This window comes from Lissotriton helveticus, chromosome 5_1 (genome assembly GCF_964261635.1).
Source record: "Lissotriton helveticus chromosome 5_1, aLisHel1.1, whole genome shotgun sequence".
Lineage (NCBI taxonomy): Eukaryota > Metazoa > Chordata > Amphibia > Caudata > Salamandridae > Lissotriton > Lissotriton helveticus.
Genome location: NC_136065.1, coordinates 8,292,530 through 8,316,414, shown reverse-complemented (window position 1 = coordinate 8,316,414; position 23,885 = coordinate 8,292,530).

Sequence of the window (23,885 nt, the reverse complement as noted above, 5' to 3'; positions counted from 1 at the left end):
AAATAGAAAACACATAACGATGTCGAGCCATGTCAGGGTCCATGACAAGACGGGAGCAATGTTAAAGGCTGGATGTTTTGGATTCCTCGCTCACTATACGGATATGCGTCTGGGTGTTGACAAGAAGCCATGATCTGCAGCTCACACAGTGCTACATGTCCAGGATGGTCCTAAGGAACCCTGATCTGCAGCTCACAACAGGTTTACGTTTACAAGGCTGAGGAGCCTCAACGTGCAGCCACCACACTGCCCCTGCTGTGAGGCTGGCCTGTTGGAAGGTATCTGGTCTGGGCACAGGTATTTAGTGTGGAAGGGAGTCTGCTAGACCACAGGGGCATGACTGCTCTTGGAGTGTCTTCTGAACGATGAAACCTTCGAGTTTTCTGCAAAAAACAGGTTGTTTTTGTGCCAGTACAAGGAGTGGGACCATTGAATCTGCAGAAGAGCCGTCGATAGTATTGTGCCAAAGAAAAAGGGTGCTTAAATTAAAATTTGTAATGCAGTATTCTCTGTGGCACACCGATGTCAAAGCGGCTTAGTGACCGTACCAAGTCATGAAAGAACAGTGACTCTTGGCGGCAGAAGAAGATGAACAAAAAAGAGCTGGAAGCCAAGAAGGCAGAAACTGGACATGTAGGCAAAGTAGCTGCCCCCCGCCCAGGAGCCCAAAAAAGGGTCACGAGCGAGGGAACGGGACACACCCCGACGGAGATCCCGTCGACAGTGATCCAAAACCACCAACTCTTCATCAAGGGGGCAATAGAGCCTGTGCCTCAATCCCAAAAGGGGAAGGGGTACTATTCCAGGTTCTTTCTGGTTCATAAATCGAAGGAGAAGTGGCATCTGATTTTAGATCTACGGGAGCTCAACACTTATCTCATTAAGTTGTCTTTCAGGATGATCACCCTTAAGGATATTCTCCGTCTTCTCAATCCAGTGGACTACATGGCTACTCTGGATTTGGAGAATGCATATTTCCATGTGCCCATTCATCCAGCTCACAGGCAATATCTTCGATTCACAGAGGGCAAGAGCCATTTTCAATTCAGAGTACTACCTTTTGGTCTCCGGTCCGCACCGAGAATCTTTACAAAAGTTCTAGCTCCTTTGGCAGCTTTTCTCAGGAAGCAGTCTTTCGAAGTCTCCCCATATCTGGATGATTGGCTAGTAAAGGCTCCTTCGTTCCAAGAAGCGTCCAGGGCAGTCACGAGCTGCAGTCAACTGTTCGAGCAGCTGGCCCTTCGGCTCAACAAGGAGAAATCATTTTTGCGCCCCTCCAAAACAGCGAAGTTTTTGAGTGCTATCCTGGACACGGATTGCTGCAGGGCTTTCCCTTCGGAAGAGCGCAAGACCAAACTGATTCTATCAGCTGGCCTCCTGCACACGAGGAAGTCTCTGTCAGTCCGCCAATACAAATCGTTTCTAGGATCGATATCATCCTGCATACCATTGATACCGCACTGCGGGCTTCAAATGCGTCCACTGCAGGAACAGCTAGACAAGCAATGACGTCAGGTGACAGGCTCCTTCGACGACAAGATCGTGATCACACCAGGAATGCGGAAAGCAAGCAGCTGGTGGTTGCTAAAAGAGAATCTTTCAGGAGGTTTGCCATCCCAACTTCCACCATCTCCCATGGTGTTGACAACAGATGCTTCAATGGAGGGGTGGGGAGCGGTCCTCCAAGAACTAAAAGTCAGTGGTCATTGGAGCACAGTCCAAAGCAAGTTCCACATCAATCTGCTGGAACTTATGGCCATCCGTCTAGCCTTACAGGCTTTCCTTTAAAGGATCCGCAACTGTTCAATGGTGGTTCGTACATTACATAAACAAGCAGGGCGGGACGAGATCCTGCACCCTTTCGAAGGAAGAACAGAAACCTTGGAATTGGGTGACCCAACACAATATCACTCTCTCAGCGGAACATCTTGCGGGCACACTCAATGCCACAGTGGGTGCTTTGAGTCGCCAAAAGACTATCAGCCACAAATAGGATTTGGATCAGACCATTCTAGAGGAACTATTTTCACGTCGGGGGACCCCAACCATCATTCTCTTTCCAACTCCTCAGAACGCCAAATGCCAGTGCTACGCAAGCAGGGATCACCATCAGGGATCCTTGGGGAATGCGCTTTTGATAGCCTGGTACGGGGCATTTTTTTACGCCTTTCCACCAATTCCGCTGATCCCGAGATTGATTCGCAAGCTCAAGGCGGAGCCGTGCAGAATGATTTTGATTGCACCAGCATGGCCCAGGCAGTTTTTGAACACAGAACTTCGTCTTCGCTCTCAAGATCAACCAATTCTCCTGCGGCCTGTTCCATCACTATTAACAATGGCTCGCGGGCAGGTTCTGCAACCGGCTCTGAATTCACTCCAATTGACAGCGTGGCTCCTGAGTTCAGATTGTTCCAGGGTTTGAATCTTCCCGGATAATGTAGAGACATTTTAGCCCAGGGCGCAGAGTACGAATAAAACCTATCAATCGAAGTGGAAGAGATTCTGCCTTTGGTGTCAGTGACAAGGTCTACATCCATATACTTCTGCACCGCACCAACTCTTGCCTTACATCCTTTCTCTTGCAAAGTCTGGATTGGCTCATTCTTCTGTAAAGGTTCATCTGAAGGCCATTTCCAGATTTAGACAATTTAAGCGATGTTTGAATTCTGAAGAAAAGTTAGAGCCTGTGTGTTTTTACATACTTGAACATAATGACTATCTTAAAAATCAAAAAGATACCCAAACAGTGAATGATGTAGCGTTCTAGTGTTCCACCTACACTCAGACACCGAGGATGAAATCACCACCACCACCACCGGCATGGAGAGCGCGCCTCATTAGAAAACACCACAAAAAAGTCCGAACAAACCGGGAGTAACCAGGCCTCTACATCATTCAAGGTGAACAAAAAGAAAGGTGGAGTCCAAGAAGGTGGCAAATATTTCAGCCGCCAAGATCAAGAATCCAGCAGCCTACAATGCGGCCACTGGTACATCCGGCAAAACAGCTGCCCCCCGCCCAGGAGCCTAAAAAAGGGTCCCGGGCAGGGGAACAGGACACACCTCGACGGAGATCCCGTCGAGCATGATCCCGTTGACACACAACTATGTCGAAGCGTCTTATGACCGTACCAAGCCATAAAAGAACACTGACTCTTGGCGGCAGAAGAAGCAGAAGAAAAAAGAGCTTGGAGCCAAGAAGGAGGACAATTGAACATCCGCAAAACCAATACTAATTTTAGGCTGTTATGGACAGCTCAATCATTGTGAAGGTTGAAGAAAATGAACTTTTATAATGATGTTCAGCTTCCAAGTCCATTACACAGATACATGACTCTGTGCACTATGGCACACTTTCAAATAAAATCCATCATTAACAAGCCATTGCTTGAAATACAAGCCGGCGACCAATTGAGTATCAGCACATCGAATACTGACACCTGCGAAAAAAAATTAAGATATAGTGTGTCCTGTTTGGTTTTTAACCTCACTACACAGATATGTGGCTTTGAGCAGTATAGCAAACTCCAACTAAGACTAAATACTTCCGCCAAACTGATAGGAGTGTTGGGTCCCAGACAGGGGATCGTTTGAATGCACACGATCTGCCATGGATTTACCTCATTCAATCATTAATGGACCCATCAACTCTGGCGTACACAGATTTACAATGAACCTTTAAAAAGAGCATGAAGTGAAGAAGGCGGCCGAGACTCCAGACAACAAAATAGCTGCCCCCCGCCCTGGAGCCCAAAAATGGGTCCCGGGCAGGGGAACGGGACACACCTCGACAATTAAAGTACAGGCCCAGAAGGGGCCTGTACTTTGGAAATTCAACAATAAAAGTACAGGCCCAGAAGGGGCCTGCACTTTGTAATGTGCACAATAAAAGTACAGGCCCAGAAGGCTCCACAGCATACCGGCAGCTGACGAGGTGGTGCTGGGGGATGCTTGTAATGGTTGTTATGATGGCGTTATTCTACAGTGTGCTTGTATCTGCGAGCTAATGGAGCAGAGCGATGGTGAGTCCGCAGCCATGAAGGAGATCGACATGTCTCTGGATGACATTATACATATTGCCTGATTTAAACACAATGGACCAGCAGAAGAACATCAAGAAGTGGCAATTCGACAATGAAAGTACAGGCCCAGAAGGGGCCTGTACTTTAGAAATTCGACAATAAAAGTACAGGCCCAGAAGGGGCCTGCACTTTGTAATTTCATCAATAAAAGTACAGGCCCAGAAGGGGCCTGTACTTTGTAATTTCATCAATAAAAGTACAGGCCCAGAAGGGGCCTGTACTTTGTAATTTCAAAACAGGCTCAATAAATGGCCAGTACTTTAACTTACAGTAATAATACACAAACACAGCCCAGAAAGGGTCTGTAGTTTGAATTAAAAGAATAGACAAACACAGCTTAGAAAGGGCCTGTACTTTGAATTTAAAGAATAATAAACAAACTCAGCCCAGAAAGGGTCTGTAGTTTGAATTAAAAGAATAGACAAACACAGCTTAGAAAGGGCCTGTACTTTGAATTTAAAGAATAATAAACAAACTCAGCCCAGAAAGGGTCTGTAGTTTGAATTAAAAGAATAGACAAACACAGCTCAGAAAGGGCCTGTATTTTGAATTTAAAGAATAATAAACAAACTCAGCCCAGAAAGGGTCTGTAGTTTGAATTAAAAGAATAGACAAACACAGCTTAGAAAGGGCCTGTACTTTGAATTTAAAGAATAATAAACAAACTCAGCCCAGAAAGGGTCTGTAGTTTGAATTAAAAGAATAGACAAACACAGCTTAGAAAGGGCCTGTACTTTGAATTTAAAGAATAATAAACAAACTCAGCCCAGAAAGGGTCTGTAGTTTGAATTAAAAGAATAGACAAACACAGCTTAGAAAGGGCCTGTACTTTGAATTTAAAGAATAATAAACAAACTCAGCCCAGAAAGGGTCTGTAGTTTGAATTAAAAGAATAGACAAACACAGCTTAGAAAGGGCCTGTACTTTGAATTTAAAGAATAATAAACAAACTCAGCCCAGAAAGGGTCTGTAGTTTGAATTAAAAGAATAGACAAACACAGCTTAGAAAGGGCCTGTACTTTGAATTTAAAGAATAATAAACAAACTCAGCCCAGAAAGGGTCTGTAGTTTGAATTAAAAGAATAGACAAACACAGCTTAGAAAGGGCCTGTACTTTGAATTTAAAGAATAATAAACAAACACAGCCCAGAAAGGGCCTGTACTTTGAATTTAAAGAATTATTGTCACTGTACTTTGAAATTGATGTGTTGCTTTCTGTGGATGCTGAGTAAGGTTAATGTCAAAAGTCAAAGATTTTATGCAGTTTTGAAAAGAAGATAACACACGAGCCACATCGAACGGAACCAGATCGCCAGGTGCGGCTGCTGGAGTGCAAGCGCGCAGCATTTAACAACACCACAACAATCTCTGAACAAAGAGGGAGGATCAGCACAGCTCGGTGAATATCCTTTCACACACAACTTATAAGGCAGGCTAAGGGCGGCATCTCAGATCTGATCTTGAAAGTGATGACCTCTTCGGCCGAGATGAATGGAGTTTCACTGGCGGCCGCGAAGAAGTCATAGTCAAACCACTGTCACAAAATACTGCGATCTGCCTTGAAAACGAGGCTAAGATGCGGCCAAGAGCCTGGTTAGGAAAGGCGTCCTAGTGTCCAAGACTATAGAGGAAATTACCATTGCAGAAAACAATAAAGACTAAGGTCAAAATGTATAAAACTAAAAAACAAACATTTCATACACCTGGCCCGGTTTGTTCTGATAGCATCATGGGAGTGCAAGTCGACACTATTTCCCCGGATGACGGACGGACGGACCTTTATGAAGGACAGTGAAGACACTGCAGAGGGAAGAGCAGAGACCAGACAGACGCAACCGAGATGCTGCGATGGGAGACTGGTCAGACTCAGACTGGGGTCAACAAGGAGAGTCCAATGAACGCAAAGACTCACCCTGGGGTCAAGAAGAGACCCCCAATTGGTCTTATTGTGTCCAGTGTGAATACATGGAAGCAGAAGAGGATAATATCTGCTGACATCAACACAACTGCATGTGGAAGAACATGAGTAACTACAATCTGCACTGCATTACTTCAGTCTGTGGTATTTGATCCATTTCTCCTAAAAATGGACTACTACAGCTAGCGAATGACCAATTATAACCACCCCTTCCGGCAGTCAAAGAAATCGACGCCAAAAAAGTTTGTACAAGAACTGTTTAAACCAGATCCTAAACAAAAAATGGTCTATATTAATCCAAAAACTGGACAGGTGGAAGCAAAAATAATACTAATGTTAGGCTGTTATGGACAGGTCAGTAATTGTGGGGAGGATTGGTTAAATGTTTAATGATTTCGATCACTGGGAGTGAGTTCGCGTCAACGGCAATTGCTACGATGCGGCCAATAAGATCACCAACTCACGTTATGGTTTTTATTACAGTTATTTTAAAAAGGTTGCATGGAAACATGGAGTAATTTTTGTAATCTTTGAAAAAGGGGTGGAGACAGGTGGATTGGATAAAAAATGGCCCAGGGTCGGAGCCACAAACGTCAAAAATCAGCAAGCCGGAAAGGAGGGAGAGCGCGCATCATTAAACAACACCACAAAATAATCCGAACAAACACCCAGACCTCGAAGATCATTGAAGGTGAACAAAAAATTGCTGGAAGAACAATTACAAGACGGGACAGAACAGGAACTCTTGACGGCAGAAGGTTAACAACAAAAAAACAGCTGTAAGCCAAGAAAGTGGCCAATTGGACATGCGCAGAAATAGCTGCCCCCCGCCCAGAAAGGCACCCAGGCAGGGGAACGGGACACACGCTCGAAGGCAAGCCCGTCGACCGTCATCCCATTGACAAGTATAGTCATGTGATGTATAGCAGTATACAACAAAAATCCATCTATTAACACAAAAGACAAGAAGCGAGCGAACAGGAACTGTTGATGCCCTCGAAGGAAGAACAAGGTGAACAAACAAGAGCTGGAAGCCTAGAATGCGGCCACTGGAACATCTGGCAAAATATCTGCCCCCCGCCCTGGAGCCCAAAAATGGGTGCCGGGCAGGGGAACGGGACACACCTCGACGGAGATCCCGTCGACCGTGATCCCGTTGACACACACCGATGTGGAAGCGTCTTATGACCGTACCAAGCCAAGAAAGAACAGTGACTCTTGGCGGCAGAAGAAAAAAGTCCTGGAAGCCAAGAAGGAGGACAAATGAACATCCGCAAAACCAATTCAACAATAAAAGTACAGGCCCAGAAGGGGCCTGTACTTCGGAAATACGACAATAAAAGTACAGGCCTAGAAGGGGCCTGTAATTTGGGAATTCGACAATAAAAGTACAGACACAGAAGGGGCCTGTACCTCGGAAATATGACAATAAAAGTACAGGCCCAGAAGGGGCCTGTACTTTGGAAATTCGATAATTAAAGTACAAGCACAGAAGGGGCCTGTACCTCGGAAATATGACAATAAAAGTACAGGCCCAGAAGGGGCCTGTACTTTGGAAAATCGACAATTAAAGTACAGGCCTAGAAGGGGCCCGTACTTTCAAAATTCGACAATAAAAGTACAGGCCCAGAAAGGGCCTGTACTTTGGAAATTCGACAATAAGAGTACAAGCCCAGAAGGGGCCTGTACTTCGGAATGTCAACAATAAAAGTACAGGCCCATACATATGTTTTTATTTATCCTGTTTCCAGGAACAAATAAAGTACAATGCATTAGCAAGCTGGCAGGATGAACTCCACAGCATACTGGCAGCTGACGAGGTGGTGCTCGGGGATGCTTGTAATGGTTGTTATGATGGCGTTACTCTACAGTGTGCTTGTATCGGTGCGCTCATGGAGCAGAGCGATGGTGAGTCCGCAGCCATGAAGGAGATCGACATGTCTCTGGATGACATTATACAACTCCACAAAGAAGAACAAAGTGACACATGAACCTTATCTAATAATTGTAAGCCGCCCATACCATCGACATCTTCTTATTAGATTTAGGTTCAACATTATACAGTACTCTTTAGGAGTCTTCCCTGTATGGGGGGTCCCAGATGAGTCAATTCCATGCAGCTGCGATAACTTTTAAGAGCAGTCCCTCATACACTTTGTAATGTTTTGTGAACATTTTAAGAAGAGCAGAAAACTGTACTTGGTCCCTATTCTAAGGGAAGCAGGTTTTATGCAAGTACGCCCAGCACTACTTTATTTACAGTTACTAGGTAGCACCAAGATAATCTTCGGGGTTGTTAGCTTTCTGGTCGCAGCTATGCGCACGAAAATCAGGAAGCTATCCCCGAAGGACTTGGAAGGGCGACTTTACCATTTTGCAGACTCTGTTAACATCTCATAATCAAGCATTCTTCTTATTATCACATTGCGAATGTATTGTTTTTGTACCAACTTTTAAATTATTGATTGAATTTATACATCATTGGGACTGATTTTTTAATTGTTTTTAACCATATGAATTACATGATATGTAAAAAACTTTTTTAAATTGTTATAAACTGTATTGTCTTGTTGCTTTTATGATTTTAAGTAATCGAATAAAGCTGGCTTTTGACTTTGACTTTGACACATTGCCTGATTAAAACACAATGGAACAGCAGAAGAACATCAAGAAGGGGCCTGTACTTCGGAAATACGACAATAAAAGTACAGGCCCACAAGGGGCCTGTACTTTGGAAATTCGACAATAAAAGTACAGGCCCAGGAGGGGCCTGTACTTTGGAAATTCAACAATAAAAGTACAGGCCCAGAAGGAACAGCTGGAACTGGATTAAGCCCATTAAATAGACAGGGAGGCTGGTCAATAGTGAAAATTAACAATTGGCAGGAAAAAATAAACAGAGGACAGAGCAGACCATTTCCACGATCCATGAGGGCCCATCATAAAGTGTCAGATGGACACGACATTAACATCTACTGATGCTGTTGAGTGAAGTACACATGATGACCTGCATCTGTAGAAAAATAGACTGAAGAGGACAACGCAGGGCAGGTCCGTGACACAGCCCCTGAACAAGACGACTGCGGACCAGGAGAAGCAGATGACCACTTACTTTGTGCCTTTAAAGTACTGACACTTGCATAAGGTGCTCAGGAACTGAGTTAAAAGTGTCACTGAAGCGTGATAAACCTAGTTTCATATTAGGTACTACTAAAAACGATAAATAAAAGTGATTTTTTAATCTGCAATTTACAACAAGAAATATCAAAATTAAAATGGAACAATATGAGGAGGCTGTTGCGATTTTTTTCTAATTTTCAGGAACCTACATAGAAATTATGAATGTCCCAGAAAATGACAACCAAAAAAGAACTTTCAAATGGAGAAGGTGACAGAGATTTTTGGGATCAATCTCTGGACAAGGAATTCCTCGAATGTTTGGACACAGTTGAATTATTAGAAACATCTTTTAATGAGGACATTCCTGAGGATGTCATTCATGACGATATCCCAGATGAAGAAATGTTAGTAATGCTTCTAAATTATAAAAATGCTGAGGAATAAATGTATATTTAGAAATGTAAAATTGTTTGACATATTATTCTTTTTCATTTGGTTGTCTGGGTGTGTGTGTGTGGGGGTGTGTGTGTGGGGGGGGGGTTGTGTTTGTAATTTATCATTACACTGGGCTGTGAGGAAGGCTAACTTAGAATGATGCATTAGACGGTGATCCCGGTACATGGCGATTCAGTCAACAAAAAACTAAAAATGATCACCAGAGACTAAATAAGAAGGCGCTTATAACCGAGAGCTACGATGCAGGCACCAACAAGAGACGCATTAATGGATCCGTCCAAAGAGGTAGAAGCATAGAAGGCGGACAAGTTGGATATTTGAAAAATTAGCTGCCCCCCGCCCAGAAGCCCATAAAGGGTCCCGGGCAGGGGAACGGGACACACATGTAGACGTGGCCAATCCGGAATTTGTGGCAGCATCCAGTGACATCCGTCTACTCCACATTCACAGTTTGTCTTGTGTGGATGTTTTGGATTCCCAGCTCATTATACGGACATACGTCTGGATGGTGAGAATCGCCATCCTGTTGAAAACACACACCGATGTAGATCCGTCTTATTCACTTTGACAACATGGGAAAGTACAGCAACGCTTGATGCCCTCGAAGGCTGAAGAAGAAGTTGAAAAACAATGTGTGGTGCGCATTTACTGACAAGTCAACGTCCTGCCCATTACAAAGAATGGGAGTCTGATTCCGCAGTGGGAGCCTGAGAAACAGGTACCACATCTAAGGAAGCAAGCAAGTGCACAAAGTACCCACTCCTGACTCTGTGTGGTTGGGATGAAAAATGACAATACCGGGCCCTTTCGAGGGCCTGTCATTACAATTAGAAGAATAATTTGCAAACACAGCCCAGAAAGGCAGCAGGTAGGTGTGTTGAATTAAAGAGTCACCATGACTAAACACATTAAAAATATTATTGCCTCGGTAAATAAGCTTTTGCGCACAACTTATAAGGTTGACCGGTCCCAGTGTATCAAGAAGAAGGCGCTGATCGCTGCTGCTACGATGCGGCCAAGAGCCTGGTTAGGAAAGGCGCCCTAGTGTCCAAAATTATAGAGGAAGACAATGTTGCAATAAACCATAAAGAGTAAGGTGAAAATACATGAAAGAAAAGAAACATTTCATACCGATTTACTACTTTTGCCCAGTGGTTCCGTTAAGCGGAAGTGTAACATCTGACAGGTTGTCAGATAAGGGTCAAACTGATTTTGAAGGTGTTGACCGCTTCAGCCGAGCGGACGAGCCCGAAGAAGGTAGACGTTGAACAAAAACAAAGAAAAAAATAATTGGACAAATGAGATAAAAAATACATACTCTTTAAAAATAAGACATATACAACCAGGACATGTATGACAAAATACCTGAATAAGCAGAATAAAATAAACATTATAGTAATCGAAGCATCATACCTGCTCATTCGCCAGCTGAGGTAAGTGGCAATCCCGTCACTGCTACAAAATTGGATCCCTGCTACAACATCTGATCCCGGCTACAAAGTCTGATCCCGGCTACAAAGTCTGATCCCGGCTACAAAATCTGATCAAAGTCTGATCCCGGCTACAAAGTCTGATCCCGGCTACAAAATCTGATCCCTACTACAAAATCGTATCTTATAATTGGCAAACACATCCCAAAAGGCAGCAGGTGTGCAAATTACCCATGCATTCACGGGGTAGTACTTACGACAAAGGGTCAATAAATGGCCTGTACTTTGAATTTGAGTAATAATTGGCAAACACAGCCCAGAAAGGGCCTGTACTTTGAAGTTCAACAATAACAGACAAACAGAGCCCAGAAAGGACCTGTAGTTTGAATTAAAAGAATAGAGAAACACGATAGGAGGAATATTTGTGAATTTTAATAAGGGTTAAAGCAAGCAAGGCAGCAAACGCCTAAACTAACCACTGCAGTGTCAGGGGAGTAGTTAGTTTGGCTTCCCTGTGCACTACACAGAATGGGGGTTTGGATTCCGCAGTGGGAGCCTGAGAAATGGCTTCCACATCTAAAGAAAAAGAGGAAGGCAAGTGCACAACAATCCCACTTACAAGAGTCGCAGACACAGCAAGGGCTGCAAAAACAGCCCTGGCAGTACCAACAAAGAGGCCAGTCCTTTCGTGTGAGTGGAAATGGACGTGGACAGAACAGGCGAGGGGGCCTAAGAGATGCCTACCTACACATCCCGATGAACGGCTACAGGGCTCAAGAACAAGCTGCAGTTTGCAGAAAGCACCTGTACTTTGAATTACAATGAAAAGACAGCTGAGAAAGGGCCTTAACTTTGGAATTTCGACAATAAAAGCGTACTTTGGAATTTCGACAATAAAAGTACGGGCCCTGTACCTTGGAAATTCGACAATAAAAGTACAGGCCCAGAAGGGGCCTGCACTTTGTAATTTCATAAATAAAAGTACAGGCCCAGAAGGGGCCTGCACTTTGTAATTTCATAAATAAAAGTACAGGCCTAGAAGGGGCCTGTACTTTGTAATTTCAACAATAAAAGTACAAGACCCAGAAGGGGCCTGTACTTTGAAATGTAAACAATATAAGTGTACTTATGAATTTCGACAATAAAAGTACAGGCCCAGAAGGGGCCTGTACCTTGGAAATTCGACAATAAAAGTACAGACCCAGAAGGGGCCTGCACTTTGTAATTTCATCAATAAAAGTACAGGCCCAGAAGGGGCCTGTACTTTGTAATTTCAAAACAGGCTCAATAAATGGCCAGTACTTTAACTTACAGTAATAATACACAAACACAGCCCAGAAAGGGCCTGTAGTTTGAATTAAAAGAATAATAAACAAACACAGCCCAGAAAGGGTCTGTAGTTTGAATTAAAAGAATAGACAAACACAGCTCAGAAAGGCACTGTACTTTGAAATGAAATAATTATTGTCACTGTACTTTGAAATTGATGTGTTGCGTTCTGTGGATGCTGAATAAGGTTAAGGTGATTCGCATGGACCCTCCTGCCTACCAAACTAAAACCTACAGTTGTTTGATGTTATTAGTCATTGTGGAAAGGTGTGGCAAGGGTGATTGAACGGTGCCTTGCTTAATGCTTTGCTTAATGTCCCCGACAGCCCCCTGCACCTAGAGACCATTGCCAGAAGTGAATTGGACGCCATTTGGCAGAGGGCCTGAGAGCATACCACATTTCTAAACGCACATGGCTGGCTTCTTTACGTGGACGCCATTTGCCCAACAGGGGTTATATCAAAGTGCGTAGCAAATGAAAAATAAAACATGGCTGGCTTTCACTGATATTACATTAGATTCGCACATACCATTGGTCACCTAGCGACCATAACGGATGATGGTTTGTTTGCACTTGGATTATTATTAGATGATAATCCAGACACATTTGTAGAAGGCAGGAAACTACACACCATGTAAATCTACAGCCAAAATTAAGAAAAAGGTCAACCAAAATACATTGCATTTTTAAATACATTTCTGACAAGTAAAACCTTGAGAAGGTAACCAGGGCGAGGGGTCACTTTTAATGCACTCCATGTGGATCCATCTACAGCATACTTGGCATTGTGCCTTAAAGGAATTCATACCAAACTGTGAATTTTCTTTGTTGCAGACCCCGCAGACGTGTTGAACTGATTCTAAATGTGACAGAGGAGAACTGTAGCGCATCAGTAAAGGAGATTATGGACAGGTTTAAAACAATAATATAATCAAGTGCATAGGCCAGTCACTGCTGTTTGAAAGTCTTTAAAAAAAACAAGACAAAAACAAGCATTTAAAAAACTACAAGTTAATTATCCATCAATTACTATCTTGGATACAATGAAATACTTGGCAGTGCTCGTTTGATCATTGAAGAAAAGAAAAGTAGCTACCACACACATAAACTTTGAAAGTAACCTAGGGCATTACAAATTTAAAAACATGTTTCGTACAATCTAAAATTCTAACCTGAAAACTCCATTAGCTTCACTGCAATAAACAATCTATAATCCCTCAGAAACGTGGTATTGATTTCATTTGCCGGAACTGGTCTTCGAGTTATGTACGATTCTGCAAACTGGACACTAATAACCTAATGGAAATAAAAAGAACTCATAAATTGAAGCGCCTTTTACTTTGAAAGCCTTTTGTCCGACGTCTCACACCTACCACATCAGTAACATCTTCTTTGTCAGACAAAATCACTGGCAAATGAAAATCACGTCAGACAGGCAGTACCACCAGGATCACTTGTCGTTCAGAACAGTAATTTAAATATAAAGCAGTCTTTAATGTGTGCAACTACTACAAAGGTGAAGCAATATTTAACATAAACCTATCTACGACAAATTCAAAATCGTAATTAAAGTATGGAAAAATTACCAGCATGCAAAAAACACCACAATTGTAGCTATCCTGTTGCTTGACGTTACATTCTACCACTAACTGCCAGAGCTCACTGTGTGGACACTCGATTGCTTGTAGGAAAGCACTTTAGAAACATACGAACGGTCAGGTTAAATATTGGTTTGAAAAATGAAACACAAATACGATTACAATATACTACATCTTTCAACTTACAAAAATAAAAAATGTTGGCCAAAAAATATCTGCGCACTGGTGACTTGACATATTCAATAGAAAGTTAAAGTAAGTGGTACCTCCAATTCTGTAAAAATGTATGGTAGGTCCCAAGATTGCCATCCAGCGAATCATACACTATTATTTGTTTGGCAAAAGGTTTTAAACTCTGAAACAGAAAGCACAATAGGAAATGAAATATTAAAATATGGAATTTTTAAATGCATTTGTATGCTACAAACCTGATTACTAAATAAAGATAAGGAAATTAATATAGTGTTCAGCAAAACAGTTCAGCACTTACTAGTAATACAAAGTCAAACTTAGGAAGAAGATATGACAAAAGTGACAAAGGTGAAAAAAGATTACAATTACCAAAAGTAGCCAATGAACGCCAGTATTGGTCGGACACAGGACTGTATCCATCATCTCAAAAGGTACCTATACAGTACAAAATAAGCTTATGAAAAAATGCAAGTCAAATACAACATCCATACTCAATTTATGCAGAAAAATGCTAACAAGTGATTGACAATTAAAAGAGAACTGGACGGGAACAATAATCACTTCCAAGACAATGACAAAAATAAATGACATACAGCATACACCTTTTTAATACTCGGAAAAATGTTGCAATATTATTAAATGGCAAGAAAATTAATTGGAACAATCGAATAATCATTAACAACCCAAAAAAATATTGTAATCATGATACAGATTTCAATATTTACCCGGAAATGAGAGGGCCGATATGATCCAAGGAAAATGGACGAAGAGACTGTTGCAGAAATCAATAAGCACTGAAGCCAAGATAAAATAAAGTAGTTTAGAAACATTTCATACACATTTACTATTTTTGGTTGGTGCATTAATAATTAATGACAATATACGTACATTACTTCTTAACATGCATAATCTGCATAGATACGCATCAATGACCTTTGAAAAAATGAAGAAAACACATGAACTCTACCACGGGACTCACCATGTACATCATACATAGTTAGATACTATAGTAAGAATACATTTTATGTAAACCAACCTCATCAACTATCCATTGGTCCTCTTTTAAGGAACAAAAAGAATCATCATACAATTTGAAACTCGCCACTACTGCTTCTAACCGTCCAATCGCCGGTTTCCGCCATACATCAAGAACTTTTTTAAACAATTTGGTAGTAGGACCTAAGGGGGATGCAGGCTTTGTGGCAGATGAAGCAGGCGTTGCGGCAGATAATGCAGGCTTGGCGGAAGATGATGCAGGCGTGGCGGCAGATGATGCAGGCGTGGCGGCAGATGATGCAGGCGTGGCGGCAGATGATGCAGGCATAGCAGCAGCAAATGATACAGTGGTGGCGGCAGATGATGCAGGCGTGGCAGCAGATGATGCAGGCGTGGCGGCAGATGATGCAGGCGTGGCGGCAGATGATGCAGTCGTGGCGGCAGATGATGGGAGCACGGATGGCCATTGGTCACTGGTCATGTTTCCTGCAAAATTATTTTTTAAAGTGGTTGTTAATAATTTAAACAGACTACTCAAACATGCAACCGCAAACAATATTGAAACAAGAGTACATATTCATATATCCCGACCGTAAAGTACTGTTCTTTACACAACAAAATGTTTATAACAAATAACTTTGCGCATATTAAAGAGACATTTACACAGGCACAGTGATCAACATAAGAAAAAACATAAAAATATTAGGCCATTACTTTAAAAAAGGTAGCCCTTGGAAAATTACCTGTCGCACTCAACTTATAAGGCCTCAACATGTCCAGATTATAAGTTCTACGTAAGACCACGTTGCTACTATTGAGTAACTTGACACGCTTCCCTTCAATCTCATCAATACGGTAGGGTCCTGCGAAATTATGCTCCAAAATTCCGCCTTTCCTTGTCGATCGCCTACAATTTTTCACAAGGACTAACTCTCCTTCGCTGAACAAGTACGGCTTATATTTCTTGCAAACTCTTTTTTGAAACTTTTCTTTCTGCTTTTCCTGAGCAAGCTCTATATTCTCCTTTGTCTTCTTCTGCAACTCTGCTGCTCTAATTTTCTTTTCTGCAAGAAGTGATGCATACTCGCTTTCTGTTGGTTGTACAAACAGAAGCTAATAAAGGAAGCAAAAATAAATACATGCTTTTTACTGATTTTAAAATGAGAAATGTAATATACAGCTATTTTTCAAAAATATGAAAAACATACTTTGTTTGAAATGCAAAAAAAGCACGCCAAACATGTATGTCATAGTACATCAACTGCCATATTAAAATATGCATTGGAATACTCTAAATATCATACCAGTTCATCCATGACCTCACTAGGAAATCTTGCTTCTCGGCCATACATAAGTTGAAACGGGGAAACTTTTGTGGTGGTATGCGGCTTCGATCGTAAAGCAAACAATGCTTGGTCCAAATAAACATCCCAATCAGTCTGCTGCTCATTGACGTACTTAGACAACGTGCTGTAATATTAAAAACAATTAACCTGAAGCATAAATAATACAGTCAGCTCAGTAGACACATTACTTTCCAGTTACGATTGCACTGCAGCAAAACAAACCTGTCAGACCACATTAGAGAAAGTAGTAAAATAGTAAAATGCAAAAACATCACCATGACAGCTAACTCAGAAATACTTAGAAAGTCAATGACAAACTTGAATTACCTTTTAATGTTAGCATTTGTACGCTCATCTAACCCATTTGTCTGTGGATGATAGGCTGCACTTACAGAACGTTCTATTTGTAAGAGCCTAGATAACTCATATTAACCTGAAAACAAACATCAATATATTAGGACATGTGGGTGAAATAAACTTTAGAACTGTTAATGAATAAGAAAAAAACAGTACACAAAGAGCACAATAGACAAAGTAAATTAAAGAATATCAGAGCAGTATCAGTTACGGCAAATTGGCTCACTCACTTCATTCACAAACTCACAACCTTGATCGGATGGGACCCTTTTCGGAGTACCATGGCGGAGGTACATTTGCAACAGACTTGAAGCAACCTCAACTGCAGTCTTTGATTTTAAAGGGAATGCCTCAACCCATTTCGAAAAATAATCTGTGGCTGTCAGAACATATTTGTACCCTGTAGGAGTGGTAGGTAAAGGTACCATCAAATCCACTCCAACAAGTTCCCAAACTTCTTCCACCTGTTAATAAACACAATCACAGGTACAAAAGTAAAAAGCTGAAATAACGCAATGCTAAGATCAAAATCAGCTAATGGACAGAAAGTTTGTAACAGTAAAGTCAACGAATTTAAAACATACTTTGATTGGTTTTAATTCTGGGCAAGTCTTGAGGGCTGGTTGTTCCTTTTGACAAACGTCACACTGTTTGATCTGCAAGTCAAAAAATAAAAATCCGTAGTACAATTTATAACCATGTCACAAAGTACAGAAACTCAAACACTTCCCGGCTTACATCTACAGTGCAAAGGGAGTACAAGAACAAAACATACCCTATAAAGTACTTCATTGAAACACTGTACATACCATAGTGGAGAGATAGAGAAATAAAACATAAATATACGGGTTACATTTTTTTTTATTAAAAACACTGTCGCTAATGAAAAAACATATTTAGTAATTATTTGTAAAAACAGGATAAATGGAAACTCACCCATTCATCAATTTGAACTGACATATTTGGCCAAAAAAAACGGGAGGAAATGCATTTCAGAGTTTTATTGACACCGGAATGGCCACCAAGAGTAGAGGAATGAAATTCATGAAACATTTTATAAGCAGATTCAGCACCAATGACTACTTTAGTCTTCTTAGCTTTAGCAGTATAGAACAAACACCCACCTATTATCAAAAAGAGAAAAAATGAAGAACAGTTACGCATAACTAGGCAGGGCAAAAATGAAAACATTAACAAAAAACATGCAATAACACATAAACCTTTAACACATGCCACTTACAAATAAATAATGATATACTACCATCAACGGTGTAACTTTTCGACATTCAACGCAATCCATGCTTCTAGACTTTTGTAAAACCATCTGGATAAACAATACGGCTCACATAATCCACAAGCTCATTGTACTTAATGGCATCCATTACTATAAAAAGAAAAAGTTTTAAAAAAATTAGACCGTCATATGTACCATTAACCCATTTTACGTGGTGTCATTCAAATAATTACAAAGACCAAAAGTTAACGAAGGTGTAATTATACACCATTACTATACATATCGCCCCCGTCAAGAACATTCAAACCAACCATAACACCAAGGGAACAACCAAAGGAGAGAAGGTACATTTTCCTCAAAAGAGGGTTGTCAAATATACATTAAAGAAAAAGGTGAGGAAGGACAAATGGCGGAATTGTGAAAATTTCGAAGGTCAGGAAAACAGTAATGGGCGTAAACGCACATGGCTGGCTTTCAACGTCGACGCAATTTGCCAACGCACATGGCTGGGTTTCAAAGACATTAAGTTGGAATTGGCACGTAGCATAGGCATAAGGAAACAGAATTTACTTTTCATACGAATCGCACATACCAGTGGCTTTAGTGAATTAGGCACGATTGATTCGTACGCCAAAGACGCACAGCAGGCTTTTACCAAAAAAAATATTTCATTCGACATAACATTGCCAGAGGCATATCAACAAAAAAATATATCATTTGACATAACATTGCCAAAGGCGTAGAAAGCCCAACAGAAGTTATATCTAAGTGCGTAGCTAATGGAGCTACGCATTTGGAAGAAGGCCCAATTTCATAGCACATGGGAGGCCCGAGGGCGTAGCACATGGCTGGCTTTCAGCGTCGACGCCTTTTGCCAACGCACATGGCTGGGTTTCAAAGACATTAAGTTGGAATTGGCACGTAGCATAGGCATAAGGAAACAGAATTTACTTTTCATTCGAATAGCACATACCAGTGGCTTCAGTGAATTGGGCACGAGTGATTGGTACGCCAAAGACGCACAGCAGGCTTTTACCCCAAAAAATATTTCATTCGACATAACATTGCCAAAGGCATATCAACAAAAAAGATATCAATCGACATAACATTTCCAAAGGCGTAGAAAGCCCAACAGAGGTTATATCTAAGTGCGTAGCTAATGGAGCTACGCATTTGGAAGAAGGCCCGAGTTCGTAGCACATGGGAGGCCCGAGGGCGTAGCACATGGGCGTAAACGCACATGGCTGGCTTTCAACGTCGACGCCATTTGCCAACGCACATGGCTGGGTTTCAAAGACATTACGTTGGAATTGGCACGTAGCATAGGCTTAAGGAAACATAATTTACTTTTCATTTGAATCGCACATACCAGTGGCTTCAGTGAATTTGGCACGAGTGATTGGTACGCCAAAGACGCAAATATTTCATTCGACATAACATTGCCAAAGGCATATCAACAAAAAAGATATCATTCGACATAACATTGCCAAAGGCGTAGAAAGCCCAACAGAGGTTATATCTAAGTGCGTAGCTAATGGAGCTACGCATTTGGAAGAAGGCCCGAGTTCGTAGCACATGGGAGGCCCGAGGGCGTAGCACATGGGCGTAAACGCACATGGCTGGCTTTCAACGTCAACGCCTTTTGCCAACGCACATGGCTGGGTTTCAAAGACATTAAGTTGGAATTGGCACGTAGCAAAGGCATAAGGAAACAGAATTTACTTTTCATTCGAATCGCACATACCAGTGGCTTCAGTGAATTGGGCACGAGTGATTGGTACGCCAAAGACGCACAGCAGGCTTTTATCCCAAAAAATATTTCATTCGACATAACATTGCCAAAGGCATATCAACAAAAAAGATATCATTCGACATAACATTGCCAAAGGCGTAGAAAGCCCAACAGAGGTTATATCTAAGTGCGTAGCTAATGGAGCTACGCATTTGGAAGAAGGCCCGAGTTCGTAGCACATGGGAGGCCCGAGGGCGTAGCACATGGGCGTAAACGCACATGGCTGGCTTTCAACGTCGACGCCATTTGCCAACGCACATGGCTGGGTTTCAAAGACATTACGTTGGCATTGGCACGTAGCATAGGCATAAGGAAACATAATTTACTTTTCATTCGAATCGCACATACCAGTGGATTCAGTGAATTTGGCACGAATGATTGGTACGCCAAAGACGCAAATATTTCATTCGACATAACATTGCCAAAGGCATATCAACAAAAAAGATATCATTCGACATAACATTGCCACAGGTGTAGAAAGCCCAACAGAGGTTATATCTAAGTGCGTAGCTAATGGAGCTACGCATTTGGAAGAAGGCCCGAGTTCGTAGCACATGGGAGGCCCGAGGGCATAGCACATGGGCGTAAACGCACATGGCTGGCTTTCAACGTCGACGCCATTTGCCAACGCACATGGCTGGGTTTCAAAGACATTAAGTTGGAATTGGCACGTAGCATAGGCATAAGGAAACAGAATTTACTTTTCATTCGAATCCCACATACCAGTGGCTTCAGTGAATTGGGCACGAGTGATTGGTATGCCAAAGACGCACAGCAGGCTTTTACCGAAAAAAATATTTCATTCGACATAACATTGCCAAAGGCATATCAACAAAAAAGATATCATTCGACATAACATTGCCAAAGGCGTAGAAAGCCCAACAGAGGTTATATCTAAGTGCGTAGCTAATGGAGCTACGCATTTGAAAAAAGGCCCAAGTTCGTAGCACATGGGAAGCCCGAGGGCCTAGCACATGGGCGTACACGCACATGGCTGGCTTTCAAAGTCAACGCAATTTGCCAACGCACATGGCTGGGCTTCAAAGACATTAAGTTGGAATTGGCACGTAGCATAGGCATAAGGAAAAATAATTTACTTTTCATTGGAATCGCACATACCAGTGGCTTCAGTGAATTGGGCACGAGTGATTGGTACGCCAAAGACGCACAGCCGGCTTTTACCGAAAAAAAAATATAATTCGACATAACATTGCCAAAGGCATATCAACAAAAAAGGCACATTGTTGGCTTTCACAGAAAGTAAATTACATTCGACATAACATTGCCAAAAATGTATAACAAAAAACGCACATAGCTGACTGTCCCGAGGGGGCCGGGACGTCGGGGACTGTACTGGCTAAGGCTGGCCCGACAGTAGGGGTCGGGGAAAAGAGGAACACTGGCGCCTTCAATAAAGGTTTCAAAGAAGGCTTTATTGGTATATAGGTCTTTTTCATTAAAGGTCTTTGTCGGTCTCTTATCAGTATGGAAGAATCCAAAGTAATAGTAGCTTTCTCCAGCTTCAAGACTTCAGGGCAGTGGACAGGAGCGGTCGTGCTCCGGGACGGGGCGCCTCTCCTCTCGTGGTCCACTCCGGTACCGACAAAGGAAAAGAAACGAGGATCAGAGAAATGAAACACTCTGAGAACACGTAAGGGCCGGGAGTGAGAGACAACCACAGTGAGCCGGTGCACACTCGTACGCTAAAGGAAGGTGGGGAAGTGCACGTGAAAATAGGCAGAGGGTAATTCGGTATCTGTACAGTTACACTCAGGGCTGTTTCTTCCGCCCGACCCAACCCGCTACCCGGCCCCGTACCTCTTGGAGCCACGCTCCTCCCGTGGGAATGTGGCGGGGTGAAGCGTGGAAACGTTGGCCTCCAGGCGTGTCGCTCTCCTTCCCTCTCTGCTCCAGATAGCTCCTTCCGTCATCCACGATAACCGCTGCCTCCCGGGAAACGCCGTCCGTCGAGTTTCTGCTACTTCCTGCTTTTGACGTCGTTCCGCCTTCAATGGGTGGAGTCTCGTCTTGCTGGTCCGTAGTCTTAAAGGGGCCGTCCAGATTGTCCACCGTCGTCCATTCCGACTCGGGTTCCTCGGTCCAGGAATGAGGTGGGTGCTGTGGGGAAAGGGGGCATGGTAAAAGGGGGGTGGCGGACCACCAGTCTGTAGTGACGTTTGGTTCATGCCCGACTGCCCCGTCACATTCCTCCCCCCCTGGCTTCTCCCGCTCGGTGAGAGGGAACACACGGGAAAGAAAGTCCGCATTACCATTGTCCTTCTCTTTCCGATGTTGCACAGTAAAGGAATACGGTTGTAACAACAGAAACCACCGCAACACTCGGGGGTTATGGCTGCTGTTTTGGTGTATCCACTTCAAGGGCGCATGGTCCGTATGTAGGATGAATGGTTTACCCTCCTGAGGAAAATTGAATTTTGCCCTATTGTGTGTCCCTACGTGTTCCCCATCCTATGTTATATGTGCATGATTGCTATGCATATATACCCCCTATGACCGAATAAAGACGCACTTATGGTTGTGTCTAACGTTAGTATGTCAGTTATCCAGCCCCCCTGAAAGCAACGTGAATTAGGCTTCTAGGCCTATGTTGCCAACGTCTTTACATTGTGCACGACAAGTTATCGAGTTGCACCCGTTTCTAGGCCTCAAAGGGCCCGGACACCAGATTCGAGTTCTCCAGTCTCCTGAAGCACTGCTCCGAGAGAAGCAGCCCCCACCTGCATCCCTGACCCTTCACTTACTTCCTGCCAAGCAGCGCGGTGCCCGGCCTGGCTCTGCCTGCCTGCCAAGAAAATGTTATGCCTACAGTTATCAATTCAGCTCCTCGTCTTCACATTCCTAAGCTAGCGAACCGCATAAACATTTTCATCTATAGTCTAGTCTTTATGTCTCCATGCAAGTGAATTACTGAATTAATATCCATAGAAGATTCATAGCACACGCAATACATGTAGAATATATGCATGCACCAGTCTTAGTGACAAATAGCCTTTGCTCTGTTAACTTTTAGATTCAAGCAACATGTACTCCAAACACAAGATATCAGATATGCAATAGGTACATGTCGTCCTGACATCCTAGACTTTAGTCTACTCCTCTAGTGCTAGAAGTCAGAGCCCCCAGCTCTCCCCAGTTATACGTCATGACCCGTTGCGCGCACCACTAGGTTGAAGGTTCCAGCTGCCCAGGTAGCCCCCTCCATGTATCCACCCATTCATGACACTTCTGTGACGTCTACATCACATGTCTTTGTGCACGCCCTGTGCACGCCTTCTTTTCACGCCCATATGTTCTTATCTATCGTTTGTCATTTGTTACGCCTACTGTATTCAATGCAATTGTACTGTTTTACTATATATACGATGTAATGTAAATGAGACGTTGCAGCTGCCATTCCATTTCATTCCAGTACAGGCTATTCCATTTCTGTCCCTTCCCTTGTGTCTGTCCCATCTGATTAAAGCCTGTTCGACTCAGATTCCCCGGACTTTGCCTCTTATTTATTGAGCTATCTGTTATTTAATGCATAGAAAAATAGTACCGGTATTTATTTATTTATTTACCACATAAATGGCGCCCGAATAGGAACCTGCCCTTTCCCCACGCGCCGGCGATGTAACGCAGGCCCCCTGACCCTTCTACAGCCGTGACGGACCCCCGTGCACGTGCAGATATTTCTGCTTCAAGTCTCCCTCAGGCCCACGGAGGAGACGGAGACTGCGGTCCAGCATCCAGACGAGGCGGTGAGGAATGCGGCGAGTCCCGACCAGAGCCCAAGCCGAGAGTACAAGGTCCGAGGTATCCGGAGGCCCACCTGTTCCGAAGTTCCGAAGCCCGAAGCCCGAAGCGCTTGCGTAGTGTGTAGCAGTAACCAGACGTCGTAGCAGTCCAGTCCAGTCCGAGGCCTTCAAGTATTGCTTCCCGGTGAGTACCGTTGCCGGGGGTATCTAGACGGGCACATTAGTTTGTGTCCGGTCCGATGGGTTTGGGTACGCAGATCCAGTCCGAAGTGTC